Genomic DNA, 25,867 nt, shown 5'->3' with positions numbered 1-25,867 from the left:
TCCACTTGGTAAAACCTCTTACAGAGTATAATGACCTCAAGTACCCTCATACAGTATAATGACCCCCCAGTTTCCCCCAAAAGTATAATGAACACCCAAAGAGAGGGCCACTGGGGGTTATTATACTGTATGGGGGCACTGGTGGTCATTATACTGTATGGGGGCAGTGGAGGTCTTTATACTGTATGGGGGCACTGGGGGTCATTATACTGTGTGGAAGCCACAGGGGGACATTATATTGTTTGTGGGACCACAATAGGGCATTATAGTGTGTAAGGCCACGGCGGTGGGGTCAGTATACTGTATGGGGGGTGCTTGGGATTATATAGTGTGTGGGGACTACAGAGGCATTAATAGTGTGTGTAGGGGCCATAGGGACATTATACTGTGTGGGAGGCAACAGGGGCATTTTTGCTGGGCTGTACACTGCTGTATACTGGTGTAGTGAAGAGGGTGTTTCACTCCACCCAGCAATGATGCTGGGATGTAATCACTGCACATCTGGCCAAAACTAATGGCACTGATATCTCTGCACAGCAGGGAGTTAGGAAGGTAAGCTTTCTAATGGTGTCTTACATTCAATATGTCACAGGACCTGAGAGGTCCTTTTTAAATGTAAATAAATATTTAGGATTATTGGGGGGGGGGGGGGGCGGAGAACAAACTAGCCCAGGGTGCCAAATACCCTAGGCATGCCACTGCTTCTGCCCAGCTTTCTTTTCTTTTTTGCAATACTTAAAAGTATCTAGTTTTCTAAGTGACTCAGGCCTTTCTCCGGCACATGCCCCGTTCCCTGACTGCATGGGTTTCTGAGCAGGGAGATTGGAACAGTGGCCAGAACTGCCTGTAAAGCTTTGCAGGAGGCACAGCTCAGCAGGCAGAGTGTCAGAATCCCATAGACCAGTTTACTCTCACTATACTGTCTTGTCCAGCCTCCTGTGTAGTCCCAGACTAAGTTTTCATGGCTTGTTCATAATAAGTCCCTGTTTCTTCTGACAATTAATGCTTGTGTGTGTATAAATATGGGCAGGCAATCGCCTGCGTTAAGGCATGATGTTTGTGCAGAACAAGCGACTATTTCTTCTGACATTAATGTGTGTGTGTGCGCAGCGGTCGGCATCTGCCCCTTTACGGCATTAGTTTAGACATTTGGTTCTAACGAGCTACATTTTTTTTTTTTTGCAATAGCACCTCATCTGCCCCTAATAAGGGACAATTTTTGTAACATTTCTAATATTAAAAAGCATAAGAAATGAGACATAAGAAATGTGTTTTATACTGACTCTTTGCTAACACAGTCAATCATGCATTTACCCAAAGCTATACAGTACAGACCAAAAGTTTGACACTGAAGTCTCCTAGGACTCATATTCTCCTCGTCTTTCTCTCTTTTATACATTTTTAAAAATGTTTGCTCGCTCTCATTCCCCGTTTTAAGCTCTTTAACACAATGACAGCAGTAGCAAATAGTGGCAGAGTAACACTGACATATACAGTCGAGACCAAAAGTTTGGACACACCTTCTCATTCAAAGAGTTTTCTTTATTTTCATGACTATGAAAATTGCAGATTCACACTGAAGGCATCAAAACTATGAATTAACACATGTGGAATTATATACATAACAAAAACGTGTGAAACAACTGAAAATATGTAATATTCTAGGTTCTTCAAAGTAGCCACCTTTTGCTTTGATTACTGCTTTGCACACTCTTGGCATTCTCTTGTTGAGCTTCAAGAGGTAGTCACCTGAAATGGTTTTCACTTCACAGGTGTGCCCTGTCAGGTTTAATAAGTGGGATTTCTTGCCTTATAAATGGGTCTGGGACCATCAGTTGCGTTGTGGAGAAGTCAGGTGGATACACAGCTGCTAGTCCTACTGAATAGACTGTTAGAATTGGTATTATGGCAAGAAAAAAGCAGCTAAGTAAAGAAAAACGAGTGGCCATCATTACTTTAAGAAATGAAGGTCAGTCAGTCCGAAAAATTGGGAAAACTTTGAAAGTGTCCCCAAGTGCAGTCACAAAAACCATCAAGCGCTACAAAGAAACTGGCTCACATGCGGACCGCCCCAGGAAAGGAAGACCAAGAGTCACCTCTGCTGCGGAGGATAAGTTCATCCGAGTCACCAGCCTCAGAAATCGCAGGTTAACAGCAGCTCAGATTAGAGACCAGGTCAATGCCACACAGAGTTCTAGCAGCAGACACATCTCTAGAACAACTGTTAAGAGGAGACTGTGTGAATCAGGCCTTCATGGTAGAATATCTGCTAGGAAACCACTGCTAAGGACAGGCAACAAGCAGAAGAGACTTGTTTCGGCTAAAGAACACAAGGAATGGACCAGTGGAAATCTGTTCTTTGGTCTGATGTGTCCAAATTTAAGATCTTTGGTTCCAACCACCGTGTCTTTGTGCGACGCAGAAAAGGTGAACGGATGGACTCTACATGCCTGGTTCCCACTGTGAAGCATCGAGGAGGAGGTGTGATGGTGTGGGGGTGCTTTGCTGGTGACACTGTTGGGGATTTATTCAAAATTGAAGGCATACTGAACCAGCATGGCTACCACAGCATCTTGCAGCGGCATGCTATTCCATCCGGTTTGCGTTTTGTTGGACCATCATTTATTTTTCAACAGGACAATGACCCCAAACACACCTCCAGGCTGTGTAAGGGCTATTTGACCATGAAGGAGAGTGATGGGGTTGCTGCGCCAGATGACCTGACCTCCACAGTCACCGGACCTGAACCCAGTCGAGATGGTTTGGGGTGAGCTGGACCGCAGAGTGAAGGCAAAAGGGCCAACAAGTGCTAAGCATCTCTGGGAACTCCTTCAAGACTGTTGGAAGACCATTTCAGGTGACTACCTCTTGAAGCTCATCAAGAGAATGCCACGAGTGTGCAAAGCAGTAATCAAAGCAAAAGGTGGCTACTTTGAAGAACCTAGAATATGACATATTTTCAGTTGTTTCACACTTTTTTGTTATGTATATAATTCCACATGTGTAAATTCATAGCTTTGATGCCTTCAGTGTGAATCTACAATTTTCATAGTCATGAAAATAAAGAAAACTCTTTGAATGAGAAGGTGTGTCCAAACTTTTGGTCTCGACTGTATATGTCAGTGTTACTCTGCCACTATTTGCTACTGCTGTCATTGTGTTAAAGAGCTTAAAACGGGGAATGAGAGCGAGCAAACATTTTTAAAAATGTATAAAAGAGAGAAAGACGAGGAGAATATGAGTCCTAGGAGACTTCAGTGTCATATACAGATTTTCAGGCCAGTTGGAACACTTTTGATTCAGGTAGAATTGATATGGACCCAAATCAAAATGTTATAAAGATTTGAGGAATTAGACACAAAACAAATTCTAAGAAATGTTCTCATGTCTGGTTCGCACAGATCAGAGTTACTTCACACTGGCCACTATCTGTCCTGGCAACGTCTCTCTCTAGGAACCTGCTCCTTTCATGATGTACCCTGTAATACAGGCTACACACTGTAATACAGGCTACCTTACCTACCAGAGGCTGCTGTGACTGTCGTACATATGATTGTTCTATCAAGGAGACTGATTCAGCTACTCCTTTTTCTATGGACAAGAGGTGGATTATTCATGCTCTGATGCTGCTGTGGAGTCTCAGGGGTGGAAGCCCCTATTTGTCTATCACAGATGTGGGTTATGGAGGAGGTGAACTGTCTGGCATTGGCCATGAAATCTGTGCAAGGCCAAAGCATATTCTGGTGTATAATTCAAATAGGTTTCCGTGCTCCTTAAAGGGATTCTGTCACCTCCCCTAAGGCAAAAAACGATTTAAAACCAGCCATGCAGCACAGCTTACCTGGATTAGGCTGTGCTGTTCAATCTTGAAATCCGTCCAGCAGTTAGTTCAAAAAACGAGTTTGATCAATGAGGAAATGCGTCCTGAAGGTGCCCAGAGGGGCGTTTTTTTCTTCTGAGAGAGCCCAGTCCCGCCCCTTTTTCAGTGCCCAGCCCGCCTTCCTTGTATTTTCTAACTGCCGCCCCCAGCCTGCCACAGCCTCCCCTTCCTCTCCTCCCCCTCCCTCTTGCCGAACGAAGTCTCGCACAGGCGCAGTACCCACTGAGGGCTGCGCCTGTGCGATCATCAGGAGACTGAGGGCGGCAGCTTCATCTTCGTCACTGGGCATGCGCCGAGCCCAGTGACGTCCGATGCTCGCTCTTCCCTGCTGAGGGAAGAGCGAGCATCGGACGTCACTGGGCTCGGCGCATGCCCAGTGACGAAGATGAAGCTGCCGCCCTCAGTCTCCTGATGATCGCACAGGCGCAGCCCTCAGTGGGTACTGCGCCTGTGCGAGACTTCGTTCGGCAAGAGGGAGGGGGAGGAGAGGAAGGGGAGGCTGTGGCAGGCTGGAGGCGGCAGTTAGGAAGTAAAAGGAAGGCGGGCTGGGCACTGAAAAAGGGGCGGGACTGGGCTCTCTCAGAAGAAAAAAACGCCCCTCTGGGCACCTTCAGGACGCATTTCCTCATTGATCAAACTCGTTTTTTGAACTAACTGCTGGACGGATTTCAAGATTGAACAGCACAGCCTAATCCAGGTAAGCTGTGCTGCATGGCTGGTTTTAAATCGTTTTTTGCCTTAGGGGAGGTGACAGAATCCCTTTAAGGTTTCATCTTGAACACCAGCAGCTGGTGGGTTAGGCTATCATACCAATAGAGGATGGCCTCACACTTCCAGTTTTGCTTTCCGGCTCCCCTTGCAGTTCTGTTATGCACAATTACTCCCAATTTTACTGGCAATTTCTGATTGAAAGTAAGATTTTGAGAGCCCAGCTGTTGGGACACCAAATAATACATCCTGAAACTTACTACAATGACATTCCATCAAAGTCTGGGGTGTACATCCTTCCTCCTTGGTGTAATTTGGCATTCTGAAGTTTAAAGGGCAGAGTTGATTTTCTTCTGGATGTCATTAAGAATGGAAAAAGATGATCATGGAATGCAACCAGTTCTACCACAAAATGTGTCCAATTCTTTTTTTCCTGTGTCTTTATTAAGAACATACTTGTGGAAGAGGTCAGACTGACCTTAAAACAAGTTGTACAGTCTTACAATAAATAATTTTTGTATTTCGAAACATTAAATTACTGAGAGTGTCCATTGAATACTACTATTACCGTATTTTTCGCCCTATAAGACGCACCGGCCCATAAGACGCACCTAGGTTTTTGAGGAGGAAAATAAGAAAAAAAATATTTTGAACCAAAAGGTGCGCTTTTGAACTAATTGTGGTCTGTGGGTGACGCACTGTTATGGAGGATCTGTGGATGACACACTGTTATGGGGGATCTGTTGTTATGGGGGATCTGTGGGTGACGCACTGTTATGGGGGATCTGTGGGTGACGCACTGTTATGGGGGATCTGTGGATGACGCACTGTTATGGGGGATCTGTGGGTGACGCACTGTTATGGGGGATCTGTTGTTATGGGGGATCTGTGGGTGACGCACTGTTATGGGGATCTGTGGATGACGCACTGTTATGGGGGATCTGTGGGTGACGCACTGTTATGGGGGATCTGTGGGTGACGCACTGTTATGGGGGATCTGTGGGTGACGCACTGTTATGGGGGATCTGTGGGTGACGCACTGTTATGGGGGATCTGTGGGTGACGCACTGTTATGGGGGATCTGTGGGTGACGCACTGTTATGGGGGATCTGTGGGTGACGCACTGTTATGGGGGATCTGTGGGTGACGCACTGTTATGGGGGATCTGTGGGTGACGCACTGTTATGGGGGATCTGTGGGTGACGCACTGTTATGGGGGATCTGTGGGTGACGCACTGTTATGGGGGATCTGTGGGTGACGCACTGTTATGGGGGATCTGTGGGTGACGCACTGTTATGGGGGATTTGTGGGTGACGCACTGTTATGGGGGATCTGTGGGTGACGCACTGTTATGGGGGATCTGTGGGTGACACTTATGGGGGATCCTCTCTGGATGGCACTGTTATGAGGATCTGTGTATGACAGTTATGGGGGGGATCTGTGGATGACACATATATAGCATCTTATGCTATGTGTCATCCACAGATCCCCTCCATAAGTGTGGGGGTCGCATTTGCTTTTAGAATGGGGGTGGGGGTCGCATCTGCATTTATAATGACAGCGGGGCCCGTGCAGTGACTGTATTCTACTACACGGGCCCCGCTTACTGTATAATCATATCCCTAATAGTTAATTGTTGTATGCATGTAAAAGCATAATGAGCGTTAATGATGAGCGCTGTGTATTACTTACAATTAGAAGCGCTCGCCGTTCGGAGCAGAGAGGAGGGAGGAGGGAGGACAGGCGCTGGCAACGTGAGTCATACGTCATGCGCCCACGCCGACTGCTTCATTCATAAAGTGGGCGGCGCAGGCGCGTGACGTATGACTCACGTTGCCAGCGCCCGTCCTCCCGGCCTGCCTCCTCCCTCCTCTCTGCTCCGAACGGCGAGCGCTTCTAATTGTAAGTAATAGACAGCGCTCATCATTATCGCTCATTATGCTTTTACATGCATACAACGATTAACTATTAGGGATATGATTATACAGTGAGCGGGGCCCGTGTAGTAGAATACAGTCACTGCACGGGCCCCGCTGCCATTATAAATGCAGATGCCGGCCCCCAGCCCCTCCTCCCTCACAGCTGATACACCCGCCGCACGGCATCGCAGCGGGTGTATCATTGAAAACTGGGCAAAATAAGCTACATTCGCCGTATAAGACGCACTGCTATTTTCCCCCCACTTTTGGGGGGGAAAAAGTGCGTCTTATACGGCGAAAAATACGGTAAGTGTATTTAGTGGATGTTTGTGAGAGGTTTCATTCTGAGAGGTCTGTGGACAGGCCTTTCTTGGCCTTTGTTTTGTCCTCCTTCATTATGGCACCATCCTTAAGTGAGATACATGTTTAGGTCAAAGACCACACACCAAAAGCTGACCTCCCTACACCTTGTTAATTTTTAGCTATGGCAAATTTATGTATCTTTCAAGTGGAAGTTTTAAATCATTAATGCATTCATTCTCTACCATATTTATTTAATTTACTTACTTGGAAGACTCTGAAAATCATTATTGTAGTACCAACATAATGAGACTGCAAGCAGCGTTTTGGTGTCCGCCTCCAGAGCGGAATGGAGACGGAATGGAGGCAAACTGATGCATTCTGAGCGGATCCTTTTCCATTCAGAATGCATTAGGACAAAACTGATCAGTTTTGTACCGCTTGTGAGAGCCCTGAACGGATCTCACAAACGGAAAGCCAAAACGCAAGTGAGAAAGTAGTCTTAGGGTACCTTCACACTTGCGTTTTTCTTTTCTGGCATATAGTTCCGTCATAGAGGCTCTATACCGGAAAAGAACTGATCAGTTTTATCCCCATGCATTCTGAATGGAGAGTAATCCGTTCAGGATGCATCAGGATGTCTTCAGTTCAGTCGTTTTGACAAATCAGGCAAAAGAGAAAACCGCAGCATGCTTCGGTTTTATCTCCGGCGAAAAAAAACTGAAGACTTGCCTAAATGCCGGATCGGGATTTTTTTCCCATAGGAATGTATTAGCGCCGGATCCGGCATTCAGAATACCGGAATGCCGGATCCGTCCTCCCGTTCTGCGCATGCGCAGACTAAAAAAAAGGTGAAAAAAATAAATGCCGGATCCGTTTTGCCGGATGACACCGGAAAGACGGATCCGGCATTTCAATGCATTTTTTCAGGATCCTGATCAGTCTTACTAATGCCATCAGTTAGCATACATTTTGCCTGATCCGGCAGGCAGTTCCGGAGACGGAACTGCTTGCCGGATCTCTCTGCCGCAAGTGTGAAAGTACCCTAAGTCAGTAAACAGTCGACCTTATATTATGTGTGATACTGATAAATAGTATACGATGTGCAGATTTTTTTTATGATTTACAGTATACAGTGCAATCAGAAAAGCTTTAGACCGTTTCACTTTTTTCATATTTTGCTATATTGCAGCTGCAGTATCCCAGACTTGGGAGTATCTGCAATTGGAAGTCCCAACATCTGCTCCAACTCCAAGAATCTTAAGGACCACAGAATCAGCTGAACTATGAGGAAGACTGCTCCAAGGTATGGATATTATTCAGAGCTATGCTGCTACAGTCATAGGTGTGATCAGCAACTATAGCTTCACAGATCTTGCTGAAGGCAAGGGAGAACAGATTAAGACACTCATCACTAGTGTTGATCCCGAATATTCGAATTTCAAATTTTTATCGCGATATAGGTACTTCGAAAATTCGCGAATATTTCGAATATAGTGATATATATTCGTCATTTTGAATATTCGATTTTTTTTTTTATCAGTACACATGATCCCTCCCTGCTACTAGCTTGGGGGCCAATGAGAAGGCTGCAGTATATTTGACTTTAGGAGTAGTGTTGTTTGCGAATTTTCATAATGCGAATTTTCATAATACAAATTTTTTATTGCGAATTTTTCAACTTACAACTATTAGACAAAGAAGATTATAGCACTATATTAGCTAAATTGCTCTATATTTTTTTCGAATATTCGCAATATTGCTATAACTTTGTTTTTGCAAATATTCGTAATATTCTAAAACAAGAATATAGCAATATAGTGAATATTTGGAAAAAACTAATATAGAGAAATTTTGCTAATATAGTTAGAATTTTTCAACTTACAACTATTAGACAAAGAAGATTATAGCACTATATTAGCAAAATTGCTCTATATTCGTTTTTTTTCGAATATTCGCTATATTGCTATATATTCTTGTTTTAGAATATTACGAATATTCGAAAAAACAAAGTTATAGCAATATAGCGAATATTCGAAAGAAAACGAATATAGAGCAATTTAGATAATATAGTGCTATAATCTTCTTTGTCTAATAGTTGTAAGTTGAAAAATTTGCAATAAAAAATTCGTATTATGAAAATTCACATTACGAAAATTTGCATATTACACAATCATTACCTTGCCGATTTTTCAAGTAAAAAAATCGTAGAGTATAACGAATATTCAAATTTCCGAATATTTGACGAATATTCTACTAAATATTCGTGAAATATCGCAAACTCGAATATGACCCCTGCCGCTCATCACTACTCATCACTATAGCCCAGCTCAGACAAACCCAAAGGCCTGTGTTTATCAAGTGGACACTAACAGCCACAAGTGCATATTTATAGCCATAGCTAAGTAGAATCAGGAGAGACAAGGACTACCCTAGAGTGCTATTGTCTGCCATTCTGGATTTCAGCTGGGGATAGAGATATTGTACAGACTACACCTGGATTTACTGTAACTCATCCTTTGCACTCAGTAAAGAAAGACATTTGTTGTTCTAGGTCTGCCTAATTTCTTTACACCACCTTTTCTCTGCACCGAACTCCAGGGAACAACAACCTGAGAGAGTACACTGTGACACAGAGTCTCATCAGGAACACTATCTCTCCCTTTCTCTGCAGCGGCTCCTCAGGCGCTCGATGCCCAACTTTGTGCTAAAATAAAACAAATATCAACCTTTTACCTCATCAGTCTGCACTCTATATCCCATAATAAGAAAGTGAAACAAATTTTAGAAATGTTTGCAAATTTATTAAACAGAAAAAACTAAAGTTTTGCATGGACATGAGTATTCAGACCCTTTTCTATGACACTTCAAATTTAGCTCTGGTGGCCTCTCATTTCTCTTGCTCATCTTTGAATTGTTTCTAGACCTTGATTGGAGTTCACCTAAGGTGAATCCAGTTGATTGGACTTGATTTGGAAAGACACACACTGTCTATATAAGGTCTCACACCTGACAATGCAGATCAGAGGAAAAAAAGGAAGGAGTAAAGAACTGCATGTGTAGATCTTGGACAGGATTCTGTGATTGATCAAGGAGACAAACATTTTCTGCCGCATTGAAAATCCCCAAATAACAGTGGCCAATAGAATTCTTAAGTGAAATAAGTTTGAAACAAGCTGGACTCTTCCTAAAGCTAGCCGCTTCACCATATAAAATAATTAGGGGAGAAGGGACTCGGGACTTGGTAAGATAGCTGAATTCCAAAGATCCTTTATAAAGTTTGGAGAAACTTCCAGAAGGACAACTATCACTGCAGCACTCCACCAACCAAGATTTAACTGGTTGACCTCAATTCTATGTGTCATGTTTAGAAGAAACCAGTTACGGCTCATCACCTGCCCTATACCATCCCTACAGTGAAGTATAGTGGTGTCAGCTGTGTTTTTTTTTTTCAGCGGCTGGGACAAGGAAACTAGTCATTGTTGAAGTACAGGGATATTAAAAATGAAATGAAAACCTGATCCAGTGTGCTCTGGACCTTAGTCGGAAGATTTGTCTTTCAACAAGACAATGACCCAAAACCAAGACAACACAGGAGTGGCTTAGGAATAACTTTGTGAATGTCCTTGAGGGGCCCAGCCAGAGCCCTAACTTTAACCCAATTGAACATCTCTGGAGGGACCTAAAAATGGTTGTCCACTGACGGTCCCCATACAACCTGACAGAGCTTTAGAGGATCTTCAGAGAAGAATGGCAGAAAAATCCTCAAATTCAGAGGTGCAAACTTTGTGGTGTCATACCCAAGAAGACTGGAGGCTGTAATCGCTGCTAAAAGTGTTTCAACTAAGTACTAACTAAAGAGTCTAAATAACTTATGTCAATGCAAGATTTTTCCTTTTCAATAAATTACCAAAGATTCTGTTTTGACTTATGTCATTACTGCATATTAAGTTCAGAAAACTTTTTATTTTATTTTTTTAGCACACGGCTGTAACATAACAAAAAGTGAAAAAGTAAAAGGGTCTGAAAACTTTCTGAATGCACTGTAGCTATAGAAACAAGAACAGGCCCACATCACTTTGTACATTACTGATACTCTTACCTGGGCTGGAAAGTCCTGAGAGTACCATCCTGTACAGAAGCAAATAAATGCCTGGTTTACACATTCCTGCATATTACGCAAATGATAACAGATTTACATCAGGGAATGTGTCATCAGAAAATGCCATATCGTTTAAAGAACATTTTTATGTTAAAAAAGTTTTTTAAGAATTTTTGGTGATGTTATTTTTAATTTTCCATGTCAATATCTATATTTAAACAAAAAACATAAATCCTCCAATTTTCGCACTGACCACTAAGACTAATAACAGGAGCCACTTCATGGTCTCTACAAGTCACTTTACTGCAGTTATCTCCTTATCATTGCAGCCTTAGTATATCACCTCTGTGTACAGACAACACAGGATCACAGACAATTCACAGACTCCTCCTGACCTCTACACAAGTTACACAGAATGTCTAGAAAGTCTCCCATAGAAGTCAATGAGGTCCCCTCCTGACCATTGTGTCTATGGCCCATGGGGCTGCTGGAAAGCAATTTTTTTTTTTATCTTCTCTAAATGCTGTTAAGAACAGCTCAGACAAGATGGCCTCCCCCATAATCATGTTCATAAATAAGAAGAAAGAAATCTGCAATCAGAAAATTAAAACAGATCAGTAAAAAAAGAATATACAGGTCCTTCTCAAAAAATTTGCATATTGTGATAAAGTTCATTATTTTCTGTAATGTACTGATAAACATTAGACTTTCATATATTTTAGATTCATTACACACAACTGAAGTAGTTCAAGCCTTTTATTGTTTTAATATTGATGATTTTGGCATACAGCTCATGAAAACCCCAAATTCCTATCTAAAAAAATTAGCATATTTCATCCGACCAATAAAAGAAAAGTGTTTTTAATACAAAAAAAGTCAACCTTCAAATAATTATGTTCAGTTATGCACTCAATACTTGGTCGGGAATCCTTTTGCAGAAATGACTGCTTCAATGCGGCGTGGCATGGAGGCAATCAGCCTGTGGCACTGCTGAGGTGTTATGGAGGCCCAGGATGCTTCGATAGCGGCCTTAAGCTCATCCAGAGTGTTGGGTCTTGCGTCTCTCAACTTTCTCTTCCCAATATCCCACAGATTCTCTATGGGGTTCAGGTCAGGAGAGTTGGCAGGCCAATTGAGCCCAGTAATACCATGGTCAGTAAACCATTTACCAGTGGTTTTGGCACTGTGAGCAGGTGCCAGGTCGTGCTTAAAAATGACATCTTCATCTCCATAAAGCTTTTCAGCAGTTGGAAGCATGAAGTGCTCCAAAATCTCCTGATAGCTAGCTGCATTGACCCTGCCCTTGATAAAACACAGTGGACCAACACCAGCAGCTGACATGGCACCCCAGACCATCACTGACTGTGGGTACTTGACACTGGACTTCAGGCATTTTGGCATTTCCCTCTCCCCAGTCTTCCTCCAGACTCTGGCACCTTGATTTCCGAATGACATGCAAAATTAGCTTTCATCCGAAAAAAGTACTTTGGACCACTGAGCAACAGTCCAGTGCTGCTTCTCTGTAGCCCAGGTCAGGCGCTTCTGCCGCTGTTTCTGGGGAATGCGGCACCTGTAGCCCATTTCCTGCACACGCCTGTACACGGTGGCTCTGGATGTTTCTACTCCAGACTCAGTCCACTGCTTCCGCAGGTCCCCCAAGGTCTGGAATCGGTCCTTCTCCACAATCTTCCTCAGGGTCCGGTCACCTCTTCTCGTTGTGCAGCGTTTTCTGCCACACTTTTTCCTTCCCACAGACTTCCCACTGAGGTGCCTTGATACAGCACTCTGGGAACAGCCTATTTGTTCAGAAATTTCTTTCTGTGTCTTACCCTCTTGCTTGAGGGTGTCAATGATGGCCTTCTGGACAGCAGTCAGGTCGGCAGTCTTACCCATGATTGCGGTTTGGAGTAATGAACCAGGCTGGGAGTTTTTAAAAGCCTCAGGAATCTTGTGCAGGTGTTTAGAGTTAATTAGTTGATTCAGATGATTAGGTTAATAGCTCGTTTAGAGAACCTTTTCATGATATGCAAATTTTTTGAGATAGGAATTTTGGGTTTTCATGAGCTGTATGCCAAAATCATCAATATTAAAACAATAAAAGGCTTGAACTACTTCAGTTGGTGTGTAATGAATCTAAAATATATGAAAGTCTAATGTTTATCAGTACATTACAGAAAATAATGAACTTTATCACAATATGCTAATTTTTTGAGAAGGACCTGTATGTTGGTATCTGGTTTTAACTGGTAGATGCAATTTTTGGTAAAACATTTCCTTTAAAGGAAAACATAATTTTACAATCATGAGCTTTCCACCAGAATATGTGTTAACCCCTTTAAGACCAAGCCAATTTTCGTTTTTTCTCCCCACATTCGAACAGCCATAACTATTTAAAATTTTCCGTTCACATAACCATATAAGGGTTATTTTTGTGGGACAAGTTGTATTTTTTAATGTCACCATTTAATTTATCATGTCATGTATAGTGTTGGGCGCGAATATTCGAATCGCGAATATTAATCGCGAATATCGGCACTTTGAGAATTCGTGAATATTTAGAATATAATGATATATGTTTGTATTTTAGAATATTCTAGCTTTTTCTTCATCTGAACCCATGATCCCTGCCCGCTTCTTGCTTGTGGGCCAATAAGAAGGCTGTAGTGTCTTTGTCTGAGCTTAGCAACATCCCTAGCAACCAATAGGAAAGTTGCCTACCCCTTACTATATAAGAACCTCCCCAGCAGCCCTTTTCTACAGTTTTTAGCAGTTCTGAGAGAGACCGCAGTGTCATTGCTGTGCTCTGTGCTTTACTGTTTAATTACATTAGTTAGTTAGCTTATATATATAATACAGATAGTCAGTGTAGGTTAGATAGTGATATAGTGTAGCTGATAGGTTCTGCTGTCCATACATACATGTCACAAGTTAACAATACTTAGTGCACCAATCAGTAATATGTAGTCAGACCTGCTAAAATGTGAAGTAGCACGTATTGACCAAAAATATGCGCATCATTAATTGCCGATTTGCGCAATCGTGAATATATTGGAGCACTCTATCTTCATATAAAGCTATTGTAATGTTCTGCCATGCTAACCATTTTCTCCAGTCTCAGGAAACTTCTAGCAACTTCGAAAATGTCGCAAAAGTGACCCACGCCTGTATTGCACGTGCATTACGTGCATATTACATTGCTGATTTTCGCAATCAAGAAAATAATCGAGGATTCTCGAATTCGCGAATATATGATGAATATTCTACAAAATATACGCAAAATATCTCAAATTCGAATATTGCCCCTGCCGCTCATCATTAATATTGTACTGGAAACCGGGAATGAAATTCTTTGTGGGGGGTGAAATTGAAAACAAAAACAAAATTCCTCCAAGTTTTTGGGGGTTTTGACATTACGGCGTTCACTGTGAGCTAAAAATGACATGATGTTATTATTTTGCAGGTTAATAAAATTATGGCGATAACAAACTTGTATAGTTTTCATTTTGTTTTACTACTTAAAAAAAAAAAAAAACATTTTAAAAAATGATAAATTTCTTTGCATCGCCATTTTTTGACAGCCACAACTTTTTAAAATTTCCATTTAATGGAGTCTGTGTGAGGGCTTGTTTTTTGCAGAACTGTAATTTTTATTAGTACCATTTTTATGGTACGCAAAACTTTTTGATCACGGTTATTCATTTTTGGGGGGGGTGACTAAAAAAATCGTGTGTTTTAAATTTTCTTTCCATTACAGCATACACCACACGCAAAAATGATTTTTATATTTTAATAGTTCAGACATTTTCAGATGTGGCGATAACCTAGTATGTTGTTTTTTTATTTATTATTTATTCACTTTCATACCTAAAATTGGGAAAGAGGGTGTTTTTATTTTTTTTATTTTTTTTTAAGTAAATCTTTATAATTTTTTAACATATAAAAAGCATATTTACAATCTTTTAATTTAATAACATTTAATAATTCATACATACCCCACCCACCGCCCTTATTCGTTGGCCGCTTCTCTCAAGGAGAAAAAAAAACTCTGATCAACCTCTCTCTCTCGCCTCCACCCCCCGGCCCCAACTCGTGATAGTTCCCTTTGTCTCAGAACAAGTCACTATACCAACCATTTCTGCCATATTCCAGAAAATCTATATTTTTTCTTGTTGTTTACCAGATGAGCTTCCTCGCAAACCAATGAAATTCTAACCAGCTTCTCCCATTCCTTGATCGTGGGTACAGCACTTCCTCCCCAATGTCGGATGATGCACTTCCTAGCTTGAAAAAGTAATTTGGAAGCTATTTCTCGGTGTTGAGAGATATCCATTGTTCCCATTACTCCCAGTATACATATCTCAAATTGGCTAGGGACTTTAATCCGATGGTATTGCTCTATTCTATCCCTAACCTTTCTCCAGAACTCTTGGGTCTTTAGACATGTCCAAAGTATGTGAACATCGTCCATACCTATCTCCCCACACTTTAAGCAGCTAAAGACTTTGGGTTTATAGCACTACATTAAAAACTTGGGGGAATAATAGAGGCGATATAGTATATTAAATTGGATAATTCTATGGGAAAAGTTCTTTGAGATCCTATTTTTTTCCTGTATGGCCAAATCCCAGGACTCTTCTCGCTGGGGGTTTATAGCATATTGCCATTTATGCATTAAGCTATTTACTGCTATTTTCTTAGTCTTTTGTTGTAACAGACATTGGTATATTTTGAAAACTAATTTCCCCCCTGTTGTTAAGCCAGAAATATCTACTAGCGGCTGCGGAAGGGTAGATATCAATGTACCCCGCCCCAGCAGCTTTCTCAATACTTGTTTTAATTGTAAATGAAAAAAACACAGTTCTGTATTACTCAGACCATACTCCTTTTTGAGATCTTCGTATAGTATTATATCCCCATGTCTCCATATCTGGCCCAGTTTATAGACTCCATGCTTCCACCAAGTCTCTTGTTCAATTGCCTTTAGTTCTATTAGGTGGGTATTATCCCACAGTATGGTGTCAGCATGGAGTCCAGCCTGGGTCCAGAAGGCCCTTGCTTCCTTCCAAACCTTTTCCATCAGCTCAAACAGTAGTATCTTTCTACTTCCCTGTTGTACCAAAACACCCGCTTCTATGAGCTGAAAGATAGTACAGTTCTCCAGCCTTGCATTAATCCCTACTATCATGGACTTATATCTTTGCGTGTTACTCCACGTTATCATGTTTTTTATATGGCCGGAAATAAAATAAAGTTCCAAGTCTGGGACTGATAGCCCCCCCTCCCTCTCATGGATACACAATATTTGTGCTTTTATCCTTGGTTTTTTCCCTCGCCATATCAAGCCCATTAAAAGACTGGCTATTATTTTAAATATTTTTTTAGGGATTATTGCCGATGCATTCCACAGAATATAGTTCAGGGAAGGTAGTAGGCACATTTTCACTAAGGAGATCCGACCTGCCATCGAGACATATAATCTTTTCCAAACGTCTATTTTCTTCCTAATTTCTTGTATTTTGGGAATCACATTCAAAAGAAGGTGATTTAAACGTAATATTTTTATTGCTTTATTAGTTTTTTATAAAATTTTACATAAAAAATATTTAATCCCCCTTAGGGCACTAGAACCTGGGATCTTTTGATGACTTGTCCTATTCACGCTAATAGAGATCTATTAGGGTGAATAGGATTCTGCTGCTGAACCTATTGAGCTGTGCCTCGTGTATAGCTCAGCAGGCAGATTAGTATGACAGTCCTGGGAAGCCTCAACAGCCCAGGCTATCATGGTAACCAATTGGAGCCCAGCAATTTCACTGCGGGGGCTCAAATCGAAAGGCAGAGGGAGCCGCATGCCTCTTTTTTACCTCTGAGATGCCACAATTGTTGTTGATCGCATCTGAAGGGTTGAATGACAAGGTTCGGCATGATCACCCTTCCTTGTCATTGCGGCCTGTATTATGCAGCCGGGACCCACTGAGTATGGAGCGAGCTCACACAGAAGCCCACTCCATACATTCCCTCACACATTATCATGTATATGTATGTGAAAATGAATGAAGGGGTTAAAATGACTCAGAAAATGTTGACTAAAGTAAATTTTCCAGCATTTCGTAATTTCTCAACTTGGGTCAAAATCACAAAATAATTTTTTGGGAGATACTGTATTTACTATTCTAATAGTAAGACGGATGTTGTCATGACCCAGAGAGGAAGGGGGGGGGGCTTGCCCTGATTGGCTCACGGGCTGATAGACAGCCTGGATAAGCCAATCAGTCCTGTGACAGGCAGGGAGGTGCCCTTGCAGAATGAGCTTTAAAGGGGTTCTCCTGGAATTAAAAAAATGAAAATACTTAAATAATATTTTATAATAAATATATTCACAAATACCTTTCATTACTTAGAATGGCTCGTTTTGTCTAGGGAGTAGTGTTTATCGCGAATATTCTAATCGCTAATTTGTATCGCGAATATTGTCACTTCGAGAATTCACGAATATCTAGAATATAGTGCTATATCTTCATAATCACAAATATTCTAGATTTTTTTCATCAGTACCCATGATCCCCCACTGCTTCTTGCTTATGGACCAATGAGAAGGCTGCAATATCTTTGACTTTAAGTGTAGTGTTGACTGCAAATTTTCGTATTGCAAATTTTTATCGGAAATTTTCCGATTGCCGATTTTCACATTCAAGAAAATAGTGACAAGATCACAAATTCTCGAATTTGCAAATATATGATGAATATTCGCCCAACTATTCACGAAATATTGCAAATTTGAACATTGCCCCTGCCGCTTATCACTGCTAGGGAGCAATCATTAGGAGAAATAAAATGGTTGCCGTCCTATCGGTACATACAAAACCTATCCTAATCACACAGGAGGACAATTTTCTTCACCACAATGAGCCATAGTGCTGCCTCATCCTCCTCTTTGCTCTGCTTGTCAGGAATCATGATCCTGAATACAAGTAAACCTCTGTGGGAATGGAGATAATGAGGAGATATGAGAGGAGGCTGAGGTGTGGATAATGAGCAGCAGCAGGGCTTTTTTTCTGGCGGAACGCACCGGAACGGCGTTCCGCCGCCTTTTGACATCGCAGCCTGCCATGCTCCAGCATCGCAGGCTGCGATGTATCAGCGGGGAGGGACTGGGAGGAGGAGCTGGGGGCCGGTGCGTTCACTGTGCTCCGGCCCCCAGCTCCAGTAGTTATAAAATGTGTACAATTAATAAGGATTCTATTCATGAGGCCCCCTCTGCAGTAGAACATTCAATATAGCCACATCCTACTCACAGGGCTGTCATCTTAATGCTGGCCGGCCGGGCAGACGAGCGGCAGCGTCACGACTGACGTCATGTGCCCGGCCTACTTTCTGAATGAAGGAGGCGGCGCAGGCATGTGACGTCAGTCGTGACGCTGCCGCTCATCTGCCCGGCCGGCCAGCATGAAGATAACAGCCCTGTGAGTAGGATGTGGCTATATTGAATGTTCTACTGCAGAAGGGCCTCATGAATAGAATCCTTATTAATTGTACACATTTTATAACTAGTCTGTACTGGAGCGGCAATGGGGGGGTCTGTGGATGGCACTGTTATGGGGTGGGTGGGGGTCTGTGGATGGCACTGTTATGAGGTGGGGGGGTTTGTGGATGGCACTGTTATGGGGTGGGGGGTCTGTGGATGGCACTGTTATGGGGTGGGGGGGGTCTGTGGATGGCACTGTTATGGGGTCGGGGGGTCTGTGGATGGCACTGTTATGGGGTGGGGGGTCTGTGGATGGCACTGTTATGGGGTGGGGGGTCTGTGGATGGCACAGTTATGGGGTGGGGGTCTGTGGATGGCACAGTTATGGGGTGGGGGGTCTGTGGATGGCACTGTTATGGGGTGGGGGGTCTGTGGATGGCACTGTTATGAGGTGGGGGGGTCTGTGGATGGCACTGTTATGAGGTGGGGGGGTCTGTGGATGGCACTGTTATGGGGTGGGGGTCTGTGGATGGCACTGTTATGGGATGGGGGGTCTGTGGATGGCACTGTTATGGGGTGGGGGTCTGTGGATGGCACTGTTATGGGGTGGGGGGTCTGTGGATGGCACTGTTATGAGGTGGGGGGTCTGTGGATGCCACTGTTATGGGGTGGGGGGTCTGTGGATGGCACAGTTATGGGGAGGGGGGATCTGTGAATGGCACTGTTATGGGGTGGGGGTCTGTGGATGGCACTGTTATGGGGTGGGGGGGTCTGTGGATGGCACTGTTATGGGGTGGGGGGGTCTGTGGATGGCACTGTTATGGGGTGGGGGGTCTGTGGATGGCACTGTTATAGGATGGGGGATCTGTGGATGCCATCCCCAGATCCCCCATTAACAGTGCCATCCCCATCTGGGGGGTTTCTTTGCTGGGCTGGACTTTTATAGCCCCCCCAAATTTTACTTGCATCCCTGTTCTCTAAAGGGGCGGTTTTAGGGGGCGGTCCTGGGGGGTGGGTAGGGGCGTGGCTAGGGGAGGGGGGTGAGTTCCACCACCTTTTCTCTGAGAAAAAAAGCCCTGAGCAGCAGTACTTGTTTACAGTATCCATTACCACAGCAAAACATTACCACAGCCTGTCCTGTCCGTCCTCTCTGTACTTCATGTCTCTTCATGAATTAAATTCCCCAGAGATTCAGCTAAAGTTCTTATCATCTGTATTCAGCATCATAATCACTGACAAGTAGAGAGGAGGAGTAGGCAGCTCTTTACCTCAGTGTTGTAAAGTAATTTGTCCTCATGTTTGATCAGGACAGGTTTTGTGTGAACTAATGGGACAGCGGCCATTTTGTTACCCATGATGATTGCTCCCCAGACAAAAGAGCCATTATAAATAATGAAAGGTATTTGAGAATATATTTATAATAAAGTAATATTTAAGTATTTTCATTTTCTTATTTCCCGGAGAACCCCTTTAATGTAAATCCTTGTTGGGCTATGTATGAGAGTGAATGGGTCTATATAGTGACTGACAGAAAACAATCTTGGGGACAATATACAGTCACAATTGAGCTTCTGTTCTAGTGTCAGGAACAGATTAGGGAAAGGAAAGAAAAAGGAAAGAAAAGGAAAAGGAAAGAAAAGGAAAGGTTTCAGCCAGGGAGTTAGGAGCTGAGGGTGGGTCTGCAACTGCTGCAGAACCTTTGTTCTGTCTTCATACATGTTCACACAGTGTGCAGTCTGACATTCAGCCTAAACCATTCCTGTCTTCCAAATAAGAGGACTGTTTTCTGTAGTCTAACTTGTTTATTGGCAAAACAGGAGTATTTGAGGTGATCAATTGGTAAAACTATAAGAATACAAATAGCTTGTATAAGTAAAACATATAGAATGGCATGTATTACATTAACAGAGAAAGCACATGTCCAAAATGGCTGCCTATACATGGATTGCATGTCTAGCATCTAACAGTTAAAACAACTTCCTGGGTACTGATTAGAACTAGCTGGATAGCTTTTCATAACACAATGTTCCTGAAAGAAAAGTAGATGTCTCACCAGATATGCTTGCTAAAGGATGCTGGAGTTTAAGAAGAAGATATGGTGTGTCCTTGATGACTGTAGACTAGAGACTGGGCTTCTCTTTCCCAGAATGCATTACACTCCCACAATACAATAATCTTTATTATCAAAAAAACAAAGTGTAGTACATTTTTAACACTGCTAGATGGTGCTATTACCACACTACCAACCATAGAATACCAAAACTAAAGGGAAACATGATCTGTAACGATTCTTAAACTCTGGCAAATGAACTAAGATCATTTTCTAGCCCTGCTGGGCAGAAGAACCTTAAAGGCAGCTAACTGCAAGAACACTTTTTTTTTCCCCCTGTGAACAGATATACAGCTTTATTTTTTTCAGGTGTGTGTGGGGGGGATGATAAGCTTAATACAACTGTACAACATGTGTTTTACCATCCAGAGGATAGATAGCATTTTAAATCTCAGTGAAAACACCTTAAATACTAGTCTGAAAATTGGGACAGAGCATCCCAAGACAGTTCAAGTTTTTTTATTTTTTTTTATATACATGTGCAATCCGTATTTTACAATCCAGAGGGTAGCATTTTAACTCTCAGTGAAAATGCATGAAATGCCAGACTGAAATCTGTGTCAGGACTAGGGATGAGCGAACCCATGGAAGTTTGGGTTCGCCGGGTTTGGCCGAAATTCAGGTTAAAGTTCGGGTTCAGGACCCAAACTTGACCTGAACTTGACCCCAAACCCAGACCCCATTAAAGTCAATGGGGCCCCCGAACTTCACTTTATTATTTTCCCGCTATAACATGGTTATAACGGAAAATAATAGCATTCTTAAGACAGACTGCTAAATAAAATGGCCATTAAGGGCTTAAAAATAATAAAGAAAAACTCACCTCATCCACTTAATCGTGCAGCCGGTATCCCTTTTTTCCTCTTTCTGCAACGTGGTGAGTGCGGTGACATCATCGCAGGTCCTTTTGCAGGTCCTGCAGAAAGAAGAGGATACTGGCTGCGCGATCAAGTGGATGAGGTGAGGACCCCTCAATGGCCATTTTATTTAGCATTCTGTCTTAAGAATGCTAATATTTTCCATCATAACCATGTTATAATGGAAAATAATAAAATTACCCAAACACCGAACCCAAACTTTAGTGAAAAAGTCCAGGAACCCGAACTTGCAAAGTTTGATACGGATCCGAACATTGCAGTTTTGGTTCACTCAACCCTAGTCAGGACATCTCCAGACAGTTCAAGTTTTTTTTTTTGTTTTGCAAAAAATAGCCATACAAGTTTGCAATGTGTGTTTTACTATAGAGGGTAGTGTTGTAGAAATATTAATAGTTGTAATCAGCTCGCATCAAAGTTTATGTAAGGAAAAAGGAAAATCCCTATTCCCTTAGCAGCAGTCAGAGCCAGACCCAAGTGTTACCATATTGAATGAACTCTTGCTGAGCACTCCTTCCCGCCCTGCTCAGTCTGTGTCTTTTATTTACTCACAAAAGGTGTAAAAGGGGTTGGCCCAAGACAAGGATACAGGAAGTGATCACATACAGGAAGTGATGACATAGGAAGACAAGACACCATCATTTAGAATAACCTAGCCAGCTAACAAACACATGTATACTATAACCTACCATTACCACTGGAGCTAATTTTATCCATCCTTGCTCAGTGATCAATGCCAGATAAAGTTACTATGATGTTTATTTACAGGACAACGTCATTATCTCCAGCAGCTGATCAGGCGCACTAGAGACAACAAATGCACCTTCATTTCATACAGGACATAAAAGGGAAGATATCCACTCCAATGGTTTACCCTGACACTGAGAGACATGATGACAATACGCAATATATTAGAAACACATCCTAATAAAATTTCCACAACAGTAGCATTTTAAATGGAGTGAAAACATACGAAATACTAGTTCAAAATCTGTGTCATGACAACTCCAGACGGTTTAGGTGTTTGGGGGGGTGGGGGGGGGGGGTGGGTGTAATCTCATACTAGGCTGACAATTTGTGTCTTACACTAAAGTAAGCTTGTAAGCTTTTTCCAGAATCTGCATATTTGAATGCACATGAGATATTAGGACCAAATCTGTAAGAGACATTGATACTGCATTAGTTCCAAAGTAAATTGTCAGTAGTAGTGTCTTTAGTGTGTTTATGCAAAGGGAAGGATATTTTACTGCACCTCTCTATCTTTAAGGTCCAGAAAACATGCAAACTGTTCCATACTTTGTGTGACTCTGTGTATTACGCCAAAAAATTTCAGGAATACAGAAGGGTTCCAAATAAAAGACCCAGGGCCAGAATGTGAGAAGTAGCAGCACCAGCTATCTCTCCAGAAGTAATAGTAGTAATAGGCCACAGTTCTCCCTGGCTTCAGAAAGGCCCAACACGCTGTGGGTGCATTAGACCCAAAATGTGCCAGAGCCAAGCTCCGCTGCCTCTAGCTATGCGTGAATATCTCCCATCTGGCAGTAATTCTTCATGCCGCCGGAAGACAGAAGCACTGCTCTGTGCAATTTCTTTTGAACCACATGAAGTGGCATCACCCCATTCTTTGGGCAAACAGAGGTGCCAGCCAAGAGTTTCTTTCTCCTCCCGGTATCCCTTGTGGCAGCCAGGGCTCCTCCAAAAGCAGTATGGTGTCTTCAACATCATCATTCTCACTTTCTGCCTCTCCTACTCATTCTCCTCCTCCTCTGCTCCAACATCAGCCATCGATAATAGAATGTGTAGCCAGTAAACAATTTTACATGTTCAGGAATCTAACTTCCTGTTAGTACAGTCACTGCCGCACAGGGCGCTAATTATCCTAAGGACAGCCATGACCACACTGCACTGATTTCATACAGCGTCAGTACATATTGCGCACACTATGACCTTATAGGCAGGTAGGTGACATAGCAGCACGGCGCAGAGAAGATCAGGAGCGCAGAATGTAGGGGAGAACAATGGACCTAGAGAGTGGCGGCGGAGCAGGAGAGGTAAGTTAATTTATTTATTTTAAGGTCTGATCTGAGGTCTGATACTTGGGGGTTCTGACATGGAGGTCTAATGAGGGTCTGATATGAGGGGGTCTGCCATGGAGTCCTGGTCTGAGGTCTGTCGCCAGTGTCTGACATAGAGGTCTAAAGGGGGTCTGATCTGAGGTCTGATATAGGGGTATGACATGGCGATCTAAAGGGGGTCTGATCTGAGGTCTGACATGGGGGTCTCACATGGAGATATAATGGGGATCTGACCCGAGGTCTGATATTTGAAGGGGGGCTTGACATGGAGATCTAATAGGGGCCTGATCTGAGGTCTGAAACTGGGGGTCTGACCTGAGGTCTGATATGGGTATGAAATGGGTGACATAATGTTCCAGCAGGACAACAACCCAAAGGAAATGTTGAGATTGGCAAAGATATGGCTCAATGACAATGAAGTAGAGGTACTGGATTAACCCCCACAGTCTCCAGACCTCAACCCAATTGAACACTTGTGGGTAGAGTTGAAGAAAAACATTGGGAATGTGTAGAAGACACCCGGGAATAGATTTCGGTCGAGGCATGCTTGAATCTAAAGGAGAACATGCCCAGAAGGATTCAGGCCGTGTTGAAAGCCAAAGGTGGATTTGCAAAATACTAACAAAATAATAATAATTAAAAATTAGAATTTTAGGAGCAAAACAGTAACAATGCAGTTACATGACAAGAATCTGCATAACTAATCATATGCTAAATATTTGCACGTCCAATTTATGTATGAGATAGCCAAGATGATTGTCTATAAAATGATGGTAGTCTCACGTTGAAAGCTGTAGTGGATGGTGAGATATGAAGCCTGAAAGTCAAAAGTTCAAAACATTGTTACCCTTTTTCTCGTCAGTGTATGCAAAGCCTTCCCCAAATGAGACATTGGATTGGAGCATATGTTGTTCTAAAATATCTATATATTTTTCAGCATTGATGGTGCCTTTCCAGATGTATAAGCTTCCCATACCAAAGGCACTAATGCAACCCCATACCATACAGGATTTTGAACTGTGCAGATTTTGAACTGTGCATGAGAACACGGTGTCCGTAATTTCCAAAAAGAATTTCACGTTTTGATTAATCTGACCACAGAACAGTTTTCCATTTTGCCTCAGTCCATTTTAAATAAGCTTTAGCCCAGAGAAGATGGCGGCGTATCTAGATTGTGTAGACACATGGCTTATTCTCTGAATGATACAGCTTCAGCTTGCATTTGTGGATTGCTTAGTGATTTCTGGTAGTGTTCCTGAACCCATGTAGTGATTTCCAATACAGAATCATGCCCTTTTTTAATGCAGTACTGTTGTGTTTCACAAACATCCCATATTGCACATGGATTTCTACAGATTCTTTTGAAGATATTATATACTTAATAAGAAAATTGATTTGGGTTAAATATTTTTTTTTTGGGGTGGGGAGAGTTTCTTGATGATATACAGTAAGTGTGTTGTCAAATTGCATTTCTTAATTTGGCTGGCATAAGAAAACAGTAGCATTCTTTTCTGTTTTGCTAGAAAAGCTAATTTGAATATCTTTCACAGAAAGCCAAAGGTATGCAAATTTACTTACCTGAGAAAAAGAGTGGCTAGCCTATCTATTCTAGCCAGAAGATTGAAGAGATGTGAATTTGCATATATTTTTCCTAGAAACCAAGAGTAGTGTTCCCTGGCATACATATTTTTGGTCTCCCTAATAATAAAGAGCACCCCAAGGAGTACCCCACAAGGCCAGTTAACCTAGCAGGACAATTTTCTTTTGAGACATTCTGGTTCTGTAGTCCTTCTAGAAAGAGAACTAGCTTGCCTATTTTGTTGAGAGAAGTGTATAATTGAAGGGATGCTGTAGCTCTCTTGTCTTACTTTTAGCTGAATGTCAGTTTGAGTGGACTCTCTTTCATTCAGTCTGAAATTAATCCGAAAATGGAAGTGCTCATTCTTAAAAGGGTTGTCTGCTTTTAGCTATACTGATGACCTATCTTCAGTTGAATAGGAAGGAACAATCCCATTAAAAATATACTTGCGTAAGGATGCACAGCGAGCAGCTAAAAAGTGAGGAAAACACAGATAGAAACAGCTTTTAAAGTTACAAGACCTTAAAGGGACCTCTGGGTGGGTACTCTTTCTATAATGGAGACCAGTTAATATATGTGATGACTAGAGATGAGCGAATTTCTCAAAAATTCGATTCGGACGGTTTGCCAAATTTCCCTAAAAAATTTGCTTCAATTTGAATATATCCGTGGCGAATCGCGCTAAAACTGCTATTTCCAGGGTGCATAGAGCCTTTATATGGGTGTAGAACACTGTGCCTTGCAGTAACACGCATAGGGAGTGTGCTGGGGTAGTGAAATAATATGGTCAGTCAGTATGACATGCAGATAACAGCCATCGCTATTAGAATCAAACTGCACACTTCATTTATTT

This window comes from Bufo gargarizans, chromosome 11 (assembly GCF_014858855.1).
Source record: "Bufo gargarizans isolate SCDJY-AF-19 chromosome 11, ASM1485885v1, whole genome shotgun sequence".
Classification (NCBI taxonomy): Eukaryota; Metazoa; Chordata; class Amphibia; order Anura; family Bufonidae; genus Bufo; species Bufo gargarizans.
The sequence above is the reverse complement of the archived record's forward strand: the minus strand, read 5'-3'. Positions refer to the sequence as shown.